At 39.4% G+C, this 23,705-nt stretch overlaps 1 protein-coding gene across 2 annotated transcripts in view; it reads left to right on the top strand.

The window, feature by feature from the left end:
• fam204a (family with sequence similarity 204 member A) overlaps positions 1–23,705 on the top strand; it is a 106,389-nt gene that overhangs the window by 17,446 nt on the left and 65,238 nt on the right. Inside the window, exons 3-4 of one of the 2 annotated variants that reach the window (XM_052027393.1) lie at positions 144–219; positions 5,661–5,805. The gene's annotated coding sequence lies outside the window, so the exon portion shown is untranslated. The remainder of the gene's footprint in view (positions 1–143; positions 220–5,660; positions 5,806–23,705) is intronic. The other variant, XM_052027394.1, reaches the window with a different exon arrangement.

Consider the following 23,705-nt stretch of genomic DNA (forward strand, 5'->3'; position numbering starts at 1 on the left):
ACATTTTAATTTAAGTTCCATTGTTTCATCTCAGAAAAACGAGTTGAATTTTTGTAAGCAAACAGGGGGAGAAGGGAAATTTCCAGATCTGTTTTTTTTCTTAATTGGTCTCAGTTGTTATCTAATTTTTCATCTTCCCCAAGAGATTGCAAGGCTCCAACTGGGTAACGAGCAAGCGTGTAAGGCTGAACGAGGCATCACAATGGAACAGATCAGATGGTATTTCCCTGTCTTACAGTTTAATATGTTCATAGAAAAGAAACTAATTACATTCTGTGTTTTGTTGATAATATTTAGAATTATTACTTACATAAATTCCAAATTTCTTTATGTTGATGGTTGGTAAGAGAGAGGGTGCAAGAGAGAGAGAGATAGAGAGAATGAGAAGAGAGACACATTCAAGAACCAATCATAATAATAGTGTTCGCAGTGACCAATCAGAAAGGCACAAATCAGCCATACCAATTATGCTTCTACCACCTAAACCTAACAAGTACATGACCTGTCCCTCCTGACAGTGCCGACAGAGAGCAGGAACCAAGCTGCACATTCTGCTTCCAGCTCTGGGAAATCTCAGCTCTCTCTCTCTCTTTGTGAATTTTGGTGTTGGATCAGAGGCAGCACATCAGACAACCCTTCAATGGAAGCACAGCTGCTGAATATACACTCGTTTAAACAAGTCTGGGCACCTTTTCCTTTTCAGTTCCCCTGTAATTTCATTTGCTTTTTTTCTATCCCTGTGTAAATTTGGAGCTTGACCAGATAAACATGAAATGTGATTGTGAGCTAAATGTTCAAGCCATTCAACTGGGGAAAACAAAAATATTGTGCAGCATGCAAAGCACCAAGTTAGTGTTTTATTCCCTCCTGCACCTTGACCTCAGCAGGCTTTGTCCAGGTCTACCTGCATGTGACTGAGGAGCTCCTCCCACCCCATCCTATGAACCACAGATGTGACAGGTATCAGCTGGCAGTGTAACCAAAGAAGATCCTATGGTCAATCTCCAAAGCCTGGCGAGGGGGCAGTTCTCGTATAGACCCCAAATATAAAGCCAGCTTCTTTTGATCCATAGAACCAGTCCTGTCTCCTCTCAGCTTCACCATACCTGGAGCTCCCACCATCTCAGCCACCTCAACACCTTCAATCTACATCAGATACACCCTCCATCCCAACCTCACTAATCCTTTTTCTCAACCATGACTGTACCTCCCCTTTCATGTTGCAGCTGTATAAAACTTTGGTTAGGCCACATTTGGAGTGTTGTGTGCAGTTCTGGTTGCCACACCACAGGAAGGATGTGGAGGCTTTGGAGAAGGTGCAGAAGAGGTTCACCAGGTTGTTGCCTGGATTGGACCGTATTAGCTATAAGGATAGGCTGAACAATTTTGGATTGTTTTCTCCAAACTGTCGTAGGTTGAGAGGCAACCTGATACAAGAACATAGAATTACGAGATGCATAGATAGGGTAGACAATCAGTCTTTTTCCCCCAGAGTGGAAATGTCAAATACTAGAGGGTATAGCTTTAAGATAAGAGAGGGAAAGTGTGTTTTTTGTTTAGACATAAGTAGTGCCATGTGCTTGGAATGCACTGCTCAGAGAGACAGTGGAAGCAGATATGATAGCAACGTTTAAGAGGCATTTAAACAGGGATATGAACTGGCAGGGAATGGAAGGACATAGACCATGTGCAGGCAGACAGGATTAGTTTAGATTGGCATCATGGTTGGCATAGACACGGTGGGCCAAAGGGCCTGTTCCTGTGCTGTACTGTTTGATGTTTCTATTTCAGTGCAACCAAGCCCCTCATCTGTCATGCCAGAACCCCTCCTCAGTCAGCCCATGCACCGCCACCCCCATTCCCACCATGCCACCCAGCTCTGTTTCAGTGTCATCACAAACCCCGGTTCAGCTGTACCAATTCCAGCCAAGCCAGGCCCCACCTCAGTCACATCGGCCCTTCACAGTCACGTCAGCCACATTAACGTTCCTCCAGCTCAGAAACACCAGCAACCCTCATCTCAGCCGCACAGACCTCAACCCCCCACCTCAAGCACACCCGAGACCCCCCACCTCATCCACACCCGGGACCACCCCCCCCACCCCGCCTCATCCGCACCCAGGACACCCCCCGCCTCATCCGCACCCAGGACCCCCCACCTCATCCGCACCCAGGACCCCCACCCCCACCTCATCCACACCCGGGGCCCCCCCACCTCAAGCACACCCAGGACCGCCCCCCCTCCCACCTCACCCACAACTGGGGGCCCCCCCCACCTCACCCGCACCCAGGACCCCCCCCCCACCTCATCTACACCTGGGACCACCCCTCCCCCACCTCATCCGCACCTGGGGCCCCCCACCTCAAGCACACCCAGGACCCTCCACTTCATCCACTCCTGGGACCCCCCACCTCAAGCACACCTGGGGCCCCCACCTCAACCACATTGGGGCCCCCATTTCAGTCAGGCCACACCCCACCCCACACCACCCACTCCCTCCTCAGTCTCACCACATTCCCTACCCAACATTGCCAATTTTCCTCCTCAGTCACAGTAACTCACACCCTCCCTCCATAGCATTAGTTAAGGAAAGCATTTGTATATCAAGCTGCATTTTGAACAAATCATTGATAGTCTCTGCTGATTTTATGAAAGTACAGAATAAAATGACAACCTGCTTATCACCATTAAGTGAAAACGAGGAAAATTCTGGGGATACTCCAAGCCCAAAATGAAAAAAAGACATAGCTGGAAATGTTCAGTGCATCGTGCAGCATCTGGGGAGAGAGAAACACAAGCAATAGCCTGGATTCTGCTGAGTGGGCCTGCTGCCCACATTTGCCAATGAACAAGATGGATATCATGCACTGACATTCTCTGAACCCGGTAACGTAACCTTCTTAGCCAAGGCAGAGTGGCTGAGTTTCCATGGTACCAAGGCTTTACACAACATAACTGAGACACATGGTTAGGTCAGATCTAGCCCCACCCATGAAATTCCTCTGAAATTTGACTGCTGGCCAAGCCACCTGCCAATGCTGTCACGCTTATGAATGCTTCAGAATATCCTTGACCTAGAAAAAAAATTATAAGCCATTGGAAATAAATTAAACAATTAAATACTTTAATGGTTTCTTTTAAATTACCTAACAAGATTTTAAAATGCTTAAATAATAAACATTACTGGAAACAGAAATCATTTTAAAATAAATAAATAACTTAAAGAATAAAAAACCTGCAGATATTGGAAATCTGAAATAATAACAGAAAATGCTAAAAACTTTCAATGGGTCAGATAGCATCTATGGAGTTAACATTTCAGAACCATCATTCCTCACAGCCACAAGTTCTTCACTGAAGTGAATGGTTTGGGACATCTTTGCAGGTACAAAACATGTTGACTTTTACAAGAGTAAGTATTTGTAGTTCTTTGCAGAATGGCTGGACAAACCCAGCAAAATCTAGGCCAATGTTTTTGATGTAGAAGTTTATCTGGGCAACCTTAACCATTAGTTTTGTTTCTCTCAGCGCAGATGCTGCCTTACATGCTGAAAATTTTGAAGTAAAAACTATAGCTGGTTTAACCAGTTAACACTTAACAGTTATATCACCATCATTTTTTCCTTGTGCGTACAAATCTCAGCTACTTTGAGGAAGATTTTTCTTGCACTGGCATAGTAAGAAATGTCTGCACTACCTATGCAGACTTCTTTTTAATTATTGCATACAATCAGTGTCAGGAGGAGGAAGAAAGTGGAGAACACATGCTCTCTATGGAAAAAAGTAATATATTCAAGATGGATACTGTGCATCTTAACAACTCCACAGCAAACTATCTATCCATAGGTTCAGAGGAAATATTTAATTACGGTGAACCACAGCTTTAGTCAATCAAGTTGGGTCTGACCCAAGGGTAATTGCATATGCTGCACCGTCATTATGGTGTTCTTGATGAATACCTAAATAAATGAAGCAAATAATTTGTTTTAGCAAAGAATGATGCCTCAGGAAATTCTTCTCCATTTTCAGCATCTGAGTAAGCCAAAAGCCAGGCAACTGAACTAACTACCCTGTCAATCAGGTAAAAGTAAGTTCCAGTGAAATCTCCCCCGTAAAATTCATGCACTCATTTTGAGAGTGATTTTGGCTATCTCAACTACCCAACTCTGAGCATGCTTAAATCAATTAAAATGAGGGACAGAAGGCTTTGAAATTACCACTTGAGGTAACTTGGCACAAACTCTTTAAGGTGCCCATTGCCCATGTGCCAGGATTAGCTGAAACTGACAGGTTTAAAATATATAATTCTGCAGAATGTTGAAGTATTATCTGTGGATTACTGGACCCAGAGTAAAGTTTTTGAAGCATTTTCTTAAATATGGAAAAAGTGGGAACCATAAAGAAGTTTGTCCTTGAATCAGTAATGGCAAACATCCACACTTGGTATTCGGCTTCTGAAATTGGCTTCCACTGATGTGCTTGCCCAATTATAATCACACGTTCAGCCCTACAGCAAGAGTGAATTTCTTGCTGATAGAATCCTACAACAGAGGATGGGGTCATCCAAGCCTATATGCCTGTGCTAGCTCTTTATGTAGCAGCTGGAAAATTCCACTTGGCTCTAATTGCCTTTAGTACTGTCGTAGGATAATTTTACCGTTAAACACATTGAGAGGTTCTGAGAACCAGCAAGGCACTCAGAGTGGTACTTTTTTTTTGTTCTCCATCATTATTATAGGAAGAAAAGCAAGAGAGAAGCAAGAAACATCATAATTATCCATAAAATGCAAATCCAATGTAGAACGTAGCAATGAGCTCTTGTTTCTGAAGAATGTTTGACTCCTGGGATTTGCATCATTAGATACAAAGCAATGCAAGTTAACTTTGGTGCAATAGGAAACCAGAAGGTTCAAGGCAGTGAATGACACAGCTGAAGCCATGTAGATATGTGTGGTTAACATCAATAGATTTCCCTGACATAATAGGAAGGTGGGTGATACCAGACACAACAGGCAACATGGCAAGTCATCTGTGTCCACATTCCATTTGACCATAAATGCACATCTGCATGCAAATGTATGTCAGCTGATGAACGGTGTCTGTAAAAACCTCCATTCCCAAAAGAAGATGAAACCACAGACTGACAGTAACAGCAACACGCAAAGCATGTCCTTATTTATGCCTCCAGATACACCTAACCTAATCTCTACTGACAATTATTTTATTCCTTTCATCCACTATCCTACAGAAAAAAAAGTTTAATAACATTATAGAGATGTGGGTTTAACAACACTGAAGGTAAAGCAATAGAGAACAAAGGTAAAACATAACAGTGTCATTACCATCTGAGAAATATGCTAATAATTGTGCACGCCAAGTTGCAAAAAAGAATCTGTTTTTTATGAATTGCAGCCAACACCTAATACACCTCCTCAAACAAAACTAGATTAAAAAACTAAAAATGTTTGCTTAAGTGAGCATATTATTATTCCTTATAGAGGACTGCATTGGTGGTAACTGCCAGTAGATATTTATATAAATTATTTCCTAATGTATATTAGACTTTGCTAGTGTCTGTATATTGTGCCAACTTACTTTGCAGAGTCCTCTTGTAAACCAGCACCTGGCTTTACCTGAATTGCTTTTAAACTCTTTCCAGATGCCCAAGATGCTACACATTGTACAACTTCCTTGTCTGGTTCATATTAAAACCTAATAAGACTAAGGCAATGAAAGCTTCATCCAAAAAGCAACTTTTAATGAAGATAAATCAAAGATCACTTGAATGCTTGCCAAGGCTCCGGGTAATTTATTTTATTTTCTGTTATCGGTTGCATTAAACAAATAAATCTATCAGATAATGTTCTTTATAGTTTTACATTATTACTGTGTGGCAAATAGCAACAAAATCACATCATATTTATAATGGTCATGATTTGTTTCCTCTGCGAGACAAATTCATTGCATTCTTATTGTTAAAACACAGGACAATTAAAGAACTCACAACTATAATTTTGCATGGAAATAAACCATTTAGGTTACTCCTCATTGATTTTGCAGGACAAATGGCAGAAGAATGATCTTATTTGCATGCTGATAATTTCAGGAAAATGTTGCAAAATTTTAATGAAAACTTCTCTCAACTGTTCCAAAAATGTGCTGTAATTTACAAAAACAATGGCCCTATGACCTCAAAGGAAGTTACTTAAAAAGATGTCTATGCAGAGAACCTTTTTCCAATACTAGTTGCTGCGAGACATTAGTTCTAAACTGTTCCCTCGCACTCAACTGCTGCAAAGACATCAAACTGGCTGTGTAGTCAAGCACTTTAAAAAATTCAGCCAGGCAACATACCAGAAAGCAATTTTTAATTACTATTTAAACAATATGAAGAGTGCTAAATATTGAAACATATACATGTTTAAATAAGAAACTTAAATATCATAAATGAACTTAAAATATTTTTTCATTAATATGCTATTAAAATCTTACAGACCTTGTGCAACTAAGTGTAAGATTTTCAGAGTATTTTACGGTGGGGCTAATTTAAAAATATCTAAAATTCCCATTACTTCGGGTGATATTCCATAACTTGTTAAGATGTGTTGAGTCACTGACAGCAACTTCAGGTTTTCAACGTTAAACCTATTCATGTACAAAAATCCTATAATTTCAAGAAGTAATGAAGTAATAATCACCATCTGCCATATTTGGGCCAAAAGTCACTGATGGGTTTATTTAGCATCAGTGATTGAACTTCCATTTCTTTCACTAGTCAACCACTTATTCCCAAATCTAAACTTTTAATATATCTGTACCTGAAAAACAATCTGCCTGAATATTAACATCAGCTTATCTGATGTTAATATTTATTTGTCTCATAATGTAATCTTGTTGCAGTCATAGACCATTTAGTGGTGCTGCAGACTAAGTGAACAATACCTTACTCCAGCTGCAGCAGGTGAAGATGTCTCCTCTGGGTATTATGTTATACGTGTCATTCAGATAATTGGACAGGGAGGCCTACACTTCTCGGTTGGGGTATGAAAAAGCATTCTGCTCATCCTGGTCCCACAACTGAAGTTTTAAGCCTCCCTTGCTGCATTGCTCCAACCAACTTGATGTCAAGGCTCCTATGGTGACATCCTGCTTTCCTCTGGGTTAACATGGAATCAAAGTCATATTGACATTAAAGGAACCATTATTTCAAAGAATGGGCAAGGTTGCAATCTCAAACACTTGAAAAATTAAGCAGCATAAATCCCAGCAGAGAAAGAATGGCAGTGAAAGTACAAGAAGGGGCAGTAGAGGAGGAAGGTGGGATAGCTTTGATATTCTTCAATTGAAAAACAAACAAAATCTTACCAATTAGGAGCAGCAGTGGGGCACTTGGCCCCTCAAGCCTGCTTCACCATTAAATAAGATCATGGCTGACCTGTCGGTAACCTCAACGCTGCATTTCCATCTACCTGTAAACTTTCACCCCCTTGCTTATCAAGAATCTATCTACTCCTGCCTTAAGAAACAAGTTCCAAAGACTCACACGGTCTCAAAGAAAAAAAATACTTAGGTACACACCACATGGTTTAAAATATCCACTTTCAAAATTACAAGTGATTTCAGCATCAAAACTTAAATGCGAAGCCTTCATATGGGATGGAGGTGCATAGAGGTGTAAAATATTTAGTCACTTGGAAACTTAAATCTCTCACAAGGAGTCTTCTTGTAAAGTTATTAACATGTACAGTCAGAAACTCTGGAGGGCCTTGGTTGGAATAATCATTGTAACCAAAATTTAGATATGACTGTGCTGCAGTAAAAGATATCAGAAGATCAATGTAAAAGGATGAAATTGTGTGCATCAGTAATTAGAACACAGCTTCTTCAATTATGGGAGTAGGGGTACAGTCGCATAACAGTTATGTTACTGGACTAATATACTGTAATCTAGAGGCTTGGGCTAATAATTCCGAGGTACATGTTGATTTCATACCATAGTAATAGAAAGCTAGTGTCATTAATGAGGACTGTGAAACTACCAGACTCTCATAAAAATGAGGTTGATTTGTCAATGTTCTTTAGGGCAGGTAATCTCCTGATCTCAACTAATTTGTGCTATTTGTCATTAGAACATAGAACATTACAGCACAGTACAGGCCCTTCCGCCCACAATGTTGTGCCGACATTTTATCCTGCTCTAAGATCTATCTAACCTTTCCCTCCCACATAGCCCCCTATTTTTCTATCATTCATGTATCTACCAAAGAGTCTCTTAAATGTCCCTAATGTATCTGCCCCAACAACCTCTGCCGGCAGTGCGTTCCACGCACCCACCACTCTCTGTGTAAAAAAAACTTACCCCTGACATCCCCTTATACCTTCCTCCAATCACCTTAAAATTATGTCCCCTCGTGTTAGCCATTGTCGTCCTGGGAAAAAGTCTCTGACTGTCCACTCGATCTATGCCTCTTATCATCTTGTACACTTCTATCAAGTCACCTCTCATCCTCCTTCTCTCCAAAGGGAAAAGCCCTAGCTCGCTCAACCTATCCTCATAAGACGTGAATAACCCTTAACTGGCCTGAGAAATGGCATGGCAAGTCACTCAGTTCTACCAAAACTTTGAGGTACCTTAATTAGATGGACTGCAGTTGTTCTAAGTTGCTCTCCATCAGTTTCTCAAAGACATTTAAGAAAGCCTTGCTAATGATGTTCATATCCCAGAAGCAAAATAAAACCCAAAAATATCATACCAACCAAAGAATAACCTAGCATCCTTGGAGAAGTTGTGTTCAAATGATACATTATGACAGAATGTTTAAAACTGTTTTGTTTTAAATTCCAGCCATATGGGATTTGGGCATCCGGAATTAATGTCCAAAATTTTCTGGCCTTCTGTCACTGGTTTTTCAATGCACGTGGGGGTGATGGCTCAATGAGCTGCTGGGTGCCGACCTCTATGAACTGCCCGTCTATGAACTCTCCTTATTTACCTGGGACCAATCCCACTAGCTGGATAAATGCATCCTCTGACACATGTCCCAGTAGCCATATCAATAATATTACAGTTAAACTAAACTAATAAGGTCAGTAGAGGGAAAAGTGGAGTGTGGGGATGGTCGTGGTGGAGAGGCGGTGAGTATGGAGCAGAGCAAAAATAGTTACTATCAGTGTTTCCTGCTCAATTACACTCATATTAGCTTGCATGGATTCCTTATAAGAAAATTAAATTGTTGAGCCATTTGGCAGCTTCACAGAAAAACCATGTCCCATTACAGAAGGATGCAATAGTGAAGCCTAGGGACCTAGCCTCTTATATTTAATTAGCCCTGTGGTTCGAAATTCAGATGGGGTAAGAGGGATAGGTGGTGGAGAAGATCTGCTCCAGCCAGAAGACTGAGATCATAAAAACAAACCCCTGACAAGAGATTGAGTTACAAATGAATTAAAAATATAACGCAGGACCTTGCAACACTTGACGGTACGATGTTCAGATGCTTCGTTTAGTGAAATCCCCCCGAGAAAAGATAAATTTGATTGTTTGAACTATGTTAAATCAGTTGGAGGTAAAAAAAAATGAGGTATGCAAAGAAAGAAATATTTGGACTTTTTATAGCACCTTTCAGAACCTCAGACCATCCCACAACACACTGAAACCAATGAAATCCTACCTGGAGAACAACAGCAATTATAATACGGGAAGCACGGCGGTCAGTTTGTGCGGATGAGATAATGACAAGATAACTGTATGAGAAATATTGGTCAGGGCAAAGAGTAAACTGTGATCTCAAGTTCCTTTCTTCCCATCCATCTCCCCACCCCAAGCTACAATCTCCCCCTCATGTCTCTCTGCTCCAGATGTGACCTAGTGCTTAGAACCATCTTCACCAATGGCCAGCTGGCTACCACTGAAAGAAAAACTGATAGCTTTAGCAGCATCCCGTTTTTACCCACATTTCTGCATTTCTTAGCCTTGTAAACACTTTTTCCCTTCAACCCCACCCCCCTCTCCCCTTTCCCTTGACCAAACAGCGGCCATCATGTATTTTCTGTGTCACGGCTAATAAACTAAGAGGAGCTTATCCATAGGATTAGGTTAAGGGCAGTGACAAATGAACCCATCTAGATACATTCCCTTTCCTTTGACAGTAATTTAGAGAACCCCACATGTAAGCAATTGAAATGTGTAAAATCACCCTTCTTAAATCTAGAGGGGTAATTAGCTGTTATAATTATGTACTCATATAGGTATTTTCCACTAGCTTCCTAGAAGGAGTTCTTATTAGGTTCAGATAATCTGCCACCCTTATTATTCTTTACAATAAATACAAGCTATGGACTCCAACATTCATTACTGCACCTACAAGTTTCACACTTAAACACAGGAGATGGACCAATATATAACCTAATCACAATAAAAAGAATGAAAACCAGAAATACTGAAAATTGGAAATAAAAAAATGAAAATACTGGAAATATTCAGGTTGATCAGTGTCATGAAGAGAGCACATGAAGGACTCTACTTCTTAAATATTAATCTTTCTCTACAGATAGTGACTGACTACATAAACATAGCACCATTAATATCGCATCATTAACCTAACCTCATGTTTTCTTAAAATTAATGTAAAAAGACTTTTATCTCCATATAATTGTGTATTTCAGTGCAGGATAAATAGATTATATGATGGAGAATCAATTAGATAAAAATAAACCTCCCTTGATACATATTTCTTGTCTCATTGCCACCTGCAACCTCACGAATTGTTAGCCTGAAGCTACTTGCTTAATTTTTCAGTAACCACTCAGCTCTATAGTATATGTGACATTTTATGATTGGCCCAAGTTTTTTTAATCATTGCAATCATCATTTATTTACCATCTTGTTGTTGGAATAATATCTGTTGAAGTGACAGTGCAAAATTACTAATTAAACAGCAACCTGTTTCCATTTCCCAAAGTTTCAGCCAATAGCTGCGTCAAAGGAGACTAGAAAGGTCTTGGGTTTGATTTCTGGTCTGTGCTGAATTGGTTCAGATTGATTGTAAGTGTGCTACAACTTATCTTGGCAATTCTTGATTAGGGAGGAGGGAAAAGCAACCAAAGTTCTCGTTTTTAGTCACAGTCTAACTGTGTATACTAGAAGATGTGCATGTACGAGTTTAGCTGTTATGCCTCGCAGCTGAATAACTTGACGACACCTATGATGAAGGTTCAGCAATGATTAATAGACACTTCACCAAGATCTAAGCAATGTTGCCACTGGAAAACAAATGAAGGTTTTGCTCCCTTCAATAAAATCAGCATCAGATGCAATTGATAACAAGGGTATATCTGCTACTCAGTTGAAATACAGCTTAGTGTTCAGGTGACCCCAATGAATTCAAATAATTTCCTTTCACATCCAGACCAGTGTTTTTAATTTAGTCCAAAATGAGAAAGTAAAAAGTAGAGATATCTGAATTTTAATAAGATTTTGATTAATATTATGGCATTAAAATCAATAAAACATATGAAAAGGGGTTATGACAATACACAGCAAATACAATATATACCACATAAGGATAAATTTTCAAGGTTCATGTCTAACGGCAACACATATTAGAAAACCGTTGATTTACTGCCTTTAAGTAGATTTGCTACTTTACAACTTGGAATGTGACTCAACACAATAAGATATTCAGATAACATCTGTTTCATAAATTTCGCCACAAATTTTCACCCTGCTCTCCAATTCACTTGGACTCTCTGACACTTCTCTCTCCTTCCTCAATCTTTCCATCTCTATCTCAGGAGATTCCTTATCCACCGACATCTTCTACAAACCCACTGACACCCACAGCTACCTCGATTACAGCTCCTCCCACCCTGTCTCTTGCAAGGATGCTATCCCTTTTACTCAATTTCTCTGCCTCCGCTGCATCTGCTCCCATGATGAGGCTTTCCACTCCAGGACACCCCACCCCACCATGCTTCTTCTCTTCTTCCCTTTCTTAGCCTCTTTTTTACCTCTTTTCTTACCTTTGACCCATCTCCCAGTGGATCTGCTCTCCCCTCCTCTCCCACACCTGCCTATCACTATCTCTTCCCTGCATCTTCCTATCACCACCTTGTGCCCACCCCGCCTCCTCTCTTTTGTCCACCTATTACTGCTCTACTTTTACCTCCTCTATATTGGGCTTCCTCTTTTCCTATCTTCGGTGCTGAGCTGAAACATTGACCGCCTGCTTTTCTCCACAGATGCTGCCTGGCCTGCTGAGTTCCTCCAGCATCATAGAGTTTAACATCTTAAACTATATTCTCCAACCCCCAGCTATTCAAGCACTGTGGCCAATTGAGCATTCAGTTGGAAATCCCCTCCTGACTTCATAGCACCTTTCCATTATTTAGCAGGGCCGAGTCAAAGGAGTGACAGAATCCTCTCCACTTGCCTGGATAAGTGCAGCTCTGACAACACTCAAGGAGTCCAAGACAAAGAAGGTCAACTTGATTGACATCCTATGCATCACCATCTTAAATATTCAACCTTCTGCCACCAGCCCACCATGGCTGCAATGTGTACAATATTTAAGATGCACTACAGTAACCTACCAAGGCTTCTTTGATAGTACCTCCTAAAACTGAAGGAAAACCTGTTAAGCTGTTGATAATTCTGCTCCCCAAAGGAAAACATAACCAAGGATGAAATGTGAAGAGAGAGCTTTAAAATGGGGACAGAATTACACCTGCACACTCTGATCCAATTGTCCTTAATCTTTGACTTCTAACCAAACCACCTATAGACTGCACACAGTCCTGGTATAACACATTAAAGCTCTTGATTGACTTGTATACAAGTACAACATTTACCATTAAGAGTCTGTCATTAGGTTTCACATTTACCAGATCCTCTCACTTACCATGAATAACTCCACAGGAGATTTACTTATATCTTGTCTTAAATACAGTATGCAAAGCACAAATTTCATTGGAAATTCATTCTCAGTACTTGCAAGACAGTAGTGAAAACCCTGTAGGTACAGAGAGACATGCAAAGAAATTTTCTTTAGTTATCTTTCAACCAATGCTATTAACTGGCTGTTTACCTTGCTACGGACCTTCACCCCGTATAACTGGCTGCTACATTAGCCACAAGGTAATAGTGATTAGATTTCATTCATTGGCACTGACACATCCTGAGCTTCTAAAAGATGCTATATAAATGCACATTCTTTTGTGTAATGTTTTCTTAGTGAAATTCCGATGGAGAAAAAACTATTACAAATTCCAAGAATTTAGAAAGTCATAGCCAGTGTAATTGCTACAGTGAACACACATGGTGCAGATGTGAAGCTACCTGTTAGTCTGTACACAGGGTGTGATGATGTAACTGGTACATAAGTAATATTCATAGTTCACTGGTAGCAGGCTTTTCTGGGCCCAAACTCTACTCAATCATGTCAGTTAGTCTGATATTACAGTGCAATAAATCTTGTAACATTACTTTAACGTGGAATTCTTGTTAGTACACGAGGCAATGTTCATATTTCAGCCAATGCGATCAAAAGAACAGATCAACTAATTATTCTGACAGCTGTGAATTCTTGCTGTGCATAAATTGTTTGCTCCATTTTCCCACAAAGCTATGACTGCACAAGTCATGTACTTTCTTACAGCTTGTCTAGGGTACAGAAGCACAATGAGTTGCTACAATCTGTACCCAGATCACAGCAATGCAATTAACTGTTGCAGCATACATACAAGTAGTGTGATTTCAGAGATAAATATAGGATCTTACTCTGGTTAAGACTATGATATTTTTGGCTCATCATCTCTGTGTGTGTCAAGAAATGCAAGTCGTACATGCATATTTTTTCAGATTGATTCAATGAGAGCACATTTTATTCTACAGCTCAATTTTTTTTAGTAGTAATTTGTGAATTATGTAAGAGTGAATTTCTGTTATGCGAGCAGCCATAAAGCAGGGGTTGACTGTATTGGGCCAAGACATCCTGCCCATTGCAGGTATTATGAGGTAAGGTTAAATGGGCCAGGCTTGATTCTGCTGGGATGTAGGAGGGTGAGGGACTTGATTATTGAAACATCCAAGCTCCTGAGGGGTCTTGCAGGTTGGATGTGGAAAGGATGCTTCCTCTTGACAATGAAGATAGAGTTAAAGGTCACTGTTGAAAAATAAGGGGTTCTGTGTTAAAGAGAGGGCTATGGTGATTTTTTTTCACTCGGTTGGCTGTGAATCATTGGAACTTCCTACATTAAAAGCCAGTGGAAGCAAAATATTTAAAATAATTTTAAGACAGATAGAGATAGATCCTTGATAAGCAAGACCATGAAAGGTTACCACAGGTAGATGGGAATGCAGAGCTGCGATTACATTCAGATCAACTATGACCTTATTAAATGACCAAGGTGACGTAAGGGGCCAAGTGGTCTACTCCCAATTTGTATGGTTGTAAGTTTATATCATGGGGCCATTTAGCCCATCATGCCTTTTGTTAGAACAGTACCAAATTACTCTATTCCCCATAGCCTTGTATCTTTTATTGCTTCAAATATGTATCTAATCTCCCTACAATAATCTCTGCACCAGCCATAAAAAGTATTTCCTACCCAAAGGAATCCCTGAATTTCTTCAAGCTTCCCTTCTCACTTTCCAAATCATAATTTTCAGCTGATAATCTTCTTACCCTCAAAATATAAAAACCAGAGGAAAATATTTCCCCATTTACTTGAAGATCCATTAAATATAACAGGTTAAGAATTTTATATTTTTAGTAAGTGTAAGTGTTCCGCCACCCTGACAAATGCTCAATCTCTGATTTTCCCTCCAATGTTTATGAAAACTATTGGTTACGTGCTGCAAACACCCAACAGACCATGCAGCAATTGTTTTAGTGATTTCTTCTTACATTTTCTGCATCTGCAGTATTTCTGTTAACTATTTACATATATATGAGTTTAGACCTTTGCTCTGTTTCCTACATCTATTTTTCATCCAACACCAGCACATCTAAAGAAGAACAAAAGCTTTTGCAATGCTTTGACACCTTCATAGTATTGCTCTTGGTAGTCGGTGCTGCAGACATTTATTATAACCTCCCATATGAGCACTGATTAATAGCATTTGTAATGTACTTAGCAATGGGGATTGAAATGTGTTTCATTTACAGAAAATTCAAGTTTGGTCTTATTTACCACTTTATTTCGGTTTATAGAACTTAAATCATCTGCTTGAGAAAAGATCTTAAACACTTCAACATTTTATTTTACATCTTCCTTTGGACTATTGGGTATGTTCCATTGAACCCTGTTGCCTAATCTTCCTTTCACTTTTTTTGTTAAATAAACTACTTTTCTCCATTATAATGCTGCTCATTTTATGTACAAATATTTTGGGATTCCTTTTGTTCTCATATAGCAAAGCAACAAAGGCGTTCTTCCCCCAAATTAGAACAAAATAGAAAACATTTTGACCAAAGAGAAAAAGTCAACTTTAATAGCAGTAATAATTAACATTACTATAATCTGGTGAAGATGATTAGAATTGAAAAGATTACACTCTCGATTGCCTCAGTTAATGATGAGACCACATATAGATTGATGGTGATGTGTTTTAAATGCAGCTTTACTGCTTACAATTGTGTCATCCAAGAATGACTTAATATTATACTATAAAGCATGTTACTAATCCCAATAAAAGTGGATATAAGCAAATGAATTATACTTTAATAAATAATAGGTGTAATGGCAACCTGAAGACAATTAGGTAAAGGATTGACAGAGAAAATGTTAATTTATGATCTTTGTCCCTCTCTAATACCTTATAAAATGTAGGCATGTGAGGCAGTCCAGGCTACTGGCTCATTTCATGAATTATCAACTTGTTGAAAATTTGTATAGCCACATTACACATGCAAATTGCTCTGCCTGTGCAAATACCACTTGGAGATGATAAAAACATATTAATGATGGCTATAGAAGGAGGATTTGTTTCACTGACTCGCCCGGGTCAAGCAATACATGTATTTGACAATTGTGTGTACCCAATTTTGTTGTAATTATATCAGTAAATTATTCTCCATAATCTTATTATTTTCCGTCTGTCTCCTTGTGCCCAGGATAATTAGCCTTCTTCACTAGTCTAAAAACAATTCAGTTTGCTGGCCAGGAAGGCCAAAGCTCTATGATCTGTTTTGGGTTTTGCTTTATTCCCTGTATCCTTGGACTCCTCTGCAAATTAAAAAAAAAATTCATAGACCAAATATTATCCACGCATGGCATTCACCACAGAATTAGCAATCCCTGGACCGCTGCATTCGCCATTAGATATCTCAACTACTTTGTACATTATGTATTAATCTGTGCTAATGAATTCTGCAACCCCTGACCAGGGTGAGATGACAAAAAAATTATTACCACTTTCATAGATATGCTTTTTTCATTTCAAACTCAATTCAAATGCTTCGTATAAACAGCCTGCTGTACAAAGATACCTCATATAATTACGGTTTTTAGATGATTAGTTTATCTTGCAGCGCTTATTTCCTCTTATCCTCCAGAGTCCGAACTTAACTGCAGGCTCGGAGTTTTGAACTTAATTCCTCTCTAACATCAGAACTGAAATTAGAATTGACCTGAATATAATTGACAGATGTGACACACTCTGCATTTCAATGATGCAATTGCACTTTACTTAGAACAGACATGTCAGTATAAAATGTACACAAAGAACAAACTGATAAGATCACCTCAAATTTACAATAATAAGTTGATCTTAACAAGATGTGGATCTTATGAGGATTAAGAAGTTCAGATGTGGATGGATCACAAACAAGGTGTCTAAAAAGGATCATCTTAATTTTTTAAGATTATTGGGGAAGTCACAAACATTACTACAAACAAACTTCTGAGCATCTGGATGGCTCATGTTGATCAAATTTCATTTTGGTAATTTATACAAATAGATTCAGTTATGGGAGCTGCATTTGAAAAGGAACAAAAACAAAAGGCATTTTGGAAGTCCACTGCCCATTTTCAAAGTTTCAGCTTTAAATGTGTGGCAACCTTATCTCAAGCAGACTGCACCATACATAAAGAGACACTTAAGTTTGCAAGAAAAAAAGGTATGAGGGAAATAAATGATCATATTAATTTACTCCATGCCTTCCAGCTCCTGGACAAGCAATGTTGCAGGGCATATGCAAAAGAAACCTCCAAGTTAAGAACTCCCATTAACCAAAAGAGGATACGAGCAAGGTTAACCAGTCCTTGTATATGTAGCTTCCTCCTCTGCATTGCAAAAAGGAATGTAATTGCATGCTGCATTAGAAATGGTAGTCCTTTAGTCAGAAAGGTGATTGGGAATAGAGTTCTCCTTGACTGTCAAAGATGACATGCCAGCATCCTGATATCACCATCTGTGTTTATGCATGATGTAGCAAAGTGCACCAAAGTACCTCTAACATGGCCACTGTAAGGACCACGTGAGGGCTGAAGAAGACTTAAAGCTGCTGCATACAAGACATTGCACATACCAAGCATCCTACAGGATCATGATCACTAAGCAAATAAAGCAAAAAAATCTGTTTAGCCAATTTGAAGGTGCAGGCTGGAACTTAATGTGGTATTAAAATGAGCAAACAATAAATGCAACCATGCTGGTTTGTTTCTATGGAGCACCAGTGCCTAAAAATTTGATGTCATTTTATGATCAGTGAAGATAAAAATCAGAGAGCATTAATGAAAGATAAATCTAATTAATGTTGTAGTCCCAGCAATTCATCAAAATATCAAATATGTATAATTTTACTACAAATGTCTCTGTCATAAGAGTATCACATAGGCAGAGGTGCTTTTATCCTCCAGATCAGACCACAAACTAGGGATCCATTTGCTTTTCAGAGGTGGATATAAAAAACCTTAGATTTTTATATCTTCTATTCTGAAGAAGAACAAGAGAGCTATCCTCGCCATCCTGGTTAATACTTTTGCTCATTCAATATCACTGGAATTGATTACCTGATCAATCTGTTTGTGGAGTTTGCTGTGTGTAGTGACAATGCATTTACCCCATGACAACCAAAACTATATTGTAAAAGTATTTAATTGACTATGAAGGGCCTTGCTAAGTCCTAGGGTCATTCATAGTGCCATACAAATGCAACAGATTTTTTTTCTTTTATTCAAGGGATTTGCTCCACAATTAAGCATATTGCATTTATCTCCTTTCCACATTTTCCCCTAGAAATTAAAAACCCAGGTGATATTTGATTATTCCCGCAAAACAAAATTGCTTTTGAAGATTATAAGAAATTCAGAGAATATTTTCTTTCATAGCAGAGAATACTGAAAATAGTCTGATGTCAATAGCACATGTGGAGAGAGAAATGAGGTTATAATGTTTCAGGTCTATAATGAACCAGGAAAAGTGAGAAATCAAAGACGTTTTGACTTGCAGAGAATGGCCTTTCATCAGAAATGGCCAGCTGATTATCAGAATCTGCAGGAACACCCATTTCTCTTTCTCAGCACTTTCACATGGAACTCCAGGAAATGTTACACTTGCCCCTTTATTTCTTCCTTCCCACCGTACAAGGACCCAAACACTCCTTCCAGGTGAAGCAGTGATTAGCTTGTACTTCTTGCTATTTAGTGAACTATTTTCTGTGCTCACAATGTGATGTCTACAATGAAGAAACCAAATGGACACCCCTGCCCACGATGGTGGCCCTGAGATTCCAGCAGCCTGAAGGTTTAATTCTCCATCCTACTCCTGTCCTCATCTTTCTGTATTTGGCCTTTTACATTGCTCCAATGAAGCCCAACATGTGGTCCAAAGAACAGCATCTCATCTTCCAACTAGACATGTTACAGCTCTTAGGATTAAACACCTAGGATGTAGTTAGCATGGTTAGTAAGTTCGTGGATGATTCTAAAATTGGCGGTATAGCGGACAGTGAAGAAGGTTGTAAAAAAATGAGTTGCCAGAGGAACTCAGCAAGTCAGGCAGCATCTGGAGGGAAATGGACAGTCGATATTTTGGGTCGAGACCCTTCATCTGGATTCAAAGAGTAGAGGAGAGTAGAGGGCCAGTATAAAGAGGTGAGGGGTAGGGGTGGGGCAAGAGCTCGCAAGATGGATCCAACCTGGTGGATCCAGGTGAGGAGGGGTTGATTGGCAGATGGAGTCAGGTGGGGGAAGAGTGGAGACAGCGACAGAAGCTGGGAAGTGATAGGTAGAGGCAACAAAGGGCTGCAGATGATAGAATCCATTGAGAAAGGAAGCTGCAGAATGGAACCAAATATGAGAGGTAGGGTGGGCAGATGGGAACAGTGGGGAAGGGGATGCAGTGGGAGGAGTGTGTGGATGATGGGCAGATGGAGTAGGTGGGGGAGGGTAAAGAAACTGGGTGATAGGGAGCTAGCGGTGGGGTTTGGCAGGAAGGATGTGTTTGAGAGGACCTGAGCAGATCAGCAGTAGAGAAAAAGTAACAGGGGGAACAGGTTTACCTGAAATTGGAGAAGGACATCTAAGATTACAATAGGATCTAGGTTAACTGGGAAAGTGGGCCAAGGAACGGCAGATGTAATGTAAGTCAGACAAGTGCGAAGTGTTGTATTTTGGGAAGTTAAACCATGGCAAGACTTACACAGTAAATGACAGAGCCCTGGAGGGTGTTGTGGAACAGAGAGACCTGGTGGGTACAAGTACATAGTTCCTTGAAAGTGGTGACACAGCGAGACAGGATGGTGAAGAAGGTGTTCATGTTCCATTTACATAGCACCTTTAATGGAGCAAAAGTGACTGAAAAGCCCTTCGCAGGAGCATTATCGAATTAAAAAAAGACGATGAGCCACAGTAATAAGATATTAGATCTGATTAATCTCTTCTGCTATGACAAACCCACCATCCTAGGAATCAATCTGGTGGTCCTTTACTACATTCAAGTATATCCATTCTTGAGTAGGGAGACCAGTCTCATACCCTTTATGCCAGATGCAGTCTCACCAGTGCTCCATGTAACTGGAGCAGGACACTTCTATTCTTGTACTCAAAGACTTTTGCATTAAAGGCCAACATAACATTTGCCTTCCTTGCTTGCTGAACCTGCATATTACATTCAATAATTTGTGTACAAGGGTACACAGGTCTCTATGAACACCAACAATCTCCTATCATTTAAAAATAATACTTCAACTTCCTGTTTTAGCTGTCAAGATCATTTATCCCACATTTTTCCACAATATATCCATCTGCCATATCCTCGTTCATTCACTTCACTTGTCTCCATCCCCTTGAAGTCCCTGTGCATTCTACTCGCACTGCTATCTAGCTTTGTGTCACCAACAAAATTGGCCCACTTGACCCCCTCAACCAAATCACTGATATAAACTGTGAACAGCTGGGACCCAGAACTGAACCTTGTAGCACCCCATGTCATAGCCTATTAACCCAAAAATGACCTGATCATTCCTACCCTGTTTTTGGCTCATTAGCCAATCCTCAATCCACTCTAGTATATTACCCACAATATCATGCATTCTGGTTTTGTTTAATAATCCCTTGTGTGGCATCTTATTGATGCCTTCTGAAAGCCCAAACACCCCACATCAACATTGTTCACTCTTAAGTTGCTAGTTACAACCTCAAAGTTAAAACAGATTTGTCAAATGTTATTTCCCATTTACAAATCTACCCAATCCTATTATTATTTTCCAAGTGCCCATCACCACTTCCTTAGTGATCGATGACTCCATTTTTTCTTTCTACTTACTGGTTGATAATTCTGGATTTTCTTTCTTCCCTTCCTTCTTGTATAGTGGGGTTACATTTGCCATATCCCAACCATTCTGGAAACTATGGAATTTCGGAATAAAACAGGGAAGTTCACTTTTTACAATCATTTGAGTCTTCAGCTGGCAGTCTGCGACCAGTGAAACAGCTTAATCACCCCATAAGACTGCAGAAGATGGTCTACTAATCTCACCTAGGCCCACAGGTGGAAACTGCAATAGCATCAAGAGTGCATTTTCACTGGAAGATGTGCAGCACCATGAATTCATTGTCCTCATCAAAGCGATTATATACCTCACAACTTGCTTGGTTCCACTTTGGATACTACAGGTAATAACCAATACCGCAGTTTTTTCCAAAAAATGAAGACTTCAGCATAAGTAAAGGCCAAGGAAAATGTGCAAGATGCAAAATGAAACAAAAGCAAATAGATTTACCCATCAAAGTTCACTGAATTCAATCCAGCTGCAAGCTGGCTTTGAGGATATGTCTCAAGTGGGCTCACTAGTGCAGCCATTTTAAATGGGCTCTGAGAATGCTGTGATTGAAGTGCTGTTTCAAACTGACAAAATCAAAATTAAAAGTTGGGGGTGGGTGTGGTAAGAAGGGGGTTGTACAAATCTTCAATGAAGCTTGCTTTTTGCCATCAAAATCTCCCCTTAAAAAAGTTAGGCAAGAATCAATTGCTTGTATCTGATTGCTCAATTCCTGCCTGCTACAACATCTCTCCATCAGAACCATTACTGAAGCCAAGGAAAATTGATACTCAAGTTTGCAAACTCACTCAGTGATTGTGTTGTTATACTTTTATATATGGATTATAGGATCAATGTTGCATAATCATATAGGTGTTTTTTTTAAATATATCCATTTTCAGGATGTAGGTGTCACCATTAATGCCAGTATTTATTAGCCATCCCTAATTGCTCCTGGAGAAAGTGGTGGTGAGCTGCCAACATAAACCACTGCAGTCTTCCTGGTAAAGATATTTTCTGCTGGGCAGGGAATTCTAGGATTTAGACCTAGTGACGGTGAAGGAGCAGCAAATATTTCCAAGTTGGGATGGCTCTTATATTGTATTTGGTATTTGGCTGGTGCAATTAGGGCAGTTATATATTTGATTATAATTTGCTGGGAGAATGCCTCTAACCTTGAGTAATTTAGCAACAGGTTCATTACATATCTCTATTAAGAATAAACATAACAGTGGGTTAGCAGTGAATAAAGTACTGGTAATCATTTGTGCATCCAAGATCATCAAGTCTCTATTCCACCATCCTTTATATCTATAGGGAAGGTAGAAGGTCAAAGTTGTTGGATCATATGTGAAGTTTCAGATTTATTTTCTTATTTTTAAGTGAGATAGTAAATATATTGCTTATGGAATCAAAACCTAACGCCAAATGCAATCACCATGAGGCACAGGTTAGTGGGATGATTTACAGGTGTAATTATTTAAATGGGTTATTATTTATCACTAAATAACAAATATTACAGGAATGTAGGTAATGGTTACCAGTGGTCTGGTTTTACAGTATAAAGAACAAATTGTTCAGTGCACCATTACAATGCAACCATTGGTGATGGGCTTTCATAACATGTCATTACATGCACCAAGTGCCAGAACAAATGTAAATGTAGAAATTTATTACATAAAAGATTGAAATGTGCATGACAATAGGATTTAAGGTTTTGTAGATAAGTAGGAGGCACTTAATGCACAGCTAGCTTTATAGAAAGCATGGTGGAAATCTTGAACTTTTGCTTCCCTAAAAAGCTATAAAGGCCAGGTCAATTGAAAATGCTGAAAGTATCAGATAGCATTTTTTAAATAGACAAATATATTGACAAAGACAGAGACAAGGCAACTAAATGTTGTTGAGATATAGATCAGTTCTGATCCGATTAGTGATGGAACAGGCTTAAGGGACCCCATGGGTGTGCAAAAGAGAGCAGACACACATACATTTAGATTCTTTGCCCATAATATATTGTTTTCCTTCCATGACACTTTGAAAGGTCTTTGCCAGTACAGCTATGAGCACAAATAGGTACCTGGATAGATACATAAACAAATGATCCCTTCTTCCCTGTGGGGAAGTTACTCAACTTGTTGTGATTTCTTAATAGTCCTGTCAACATATATGTCTTCATACATGTCAACAATTGGTGCTTCACGCTGATGGTACAAGTTTTGGAGGGTTCTCATCAATATCAAAGCATAGGTTGGCAGAATTAATTTTAATCAGATAGAATATCCTGAGCCCCCACACTCCAATTTTCCTTTTTCACACCCCCAGTGGGAAAGACCCAGACTATGTATGAATTCAATAGAATTAAAACAATCTGCAACTTGAGTGATCCACAGACAATACAAAAATTGTTACAGATTCACCTTTATTATTTACACTGCCAATTACATCCAATTTTGCACAAAATCCCAAACCCAAAACAGCACTCCTCTCTTTAAACTGCCACTAGCTCGACGTATTCTGACTTTAATATCCCTGTTCTTTACTTCTATTCCCTCCAGAGTTCAGTCGCCACTCACAAAGATAATTTCTCCATCCAGACAAAGTGGATTGCACTATTTGCTCCTTCATTTCTGGACTAATGGATATCTGCACCAACTTCCCTTATTCCACTATCTGTGCCCACATTTTCCACTGGTTCCACATAATTTTCCTTCTAAGTCCCTTCACCATACCACCTCTACAAATTCAAATACTACCCAAAATTATCTTTCCTTTGTGCCTTTAGATATCCTCTTCCTTGTGGTCTACATTCTTTCCCTTCATACTGTGACTTGAAACATTTAGTTACATGAAATTGCTCTATAATGCGAATATAAATTCAATGTCAATGCAAAGTTAGGAAATGTATTTAAAGTTATTAAAAGACCACAAATGATAAT

This window comes from Pristis pectinata, chromosome 12, assembly GCF_009764475.1.
Source record: "Pristis pectinata isolate sPriPec2 chromosome 12, sPriPec2.1.pri, whole genome shotgun sequence".
Classification (NCBI taxonomy): domain Eukaryota; kingdom Metazoa; phylum Chordata; class Chondrichthyes; order Rhinopristiformes; family Pristidae; genus Pristis; species Pristis pectinata.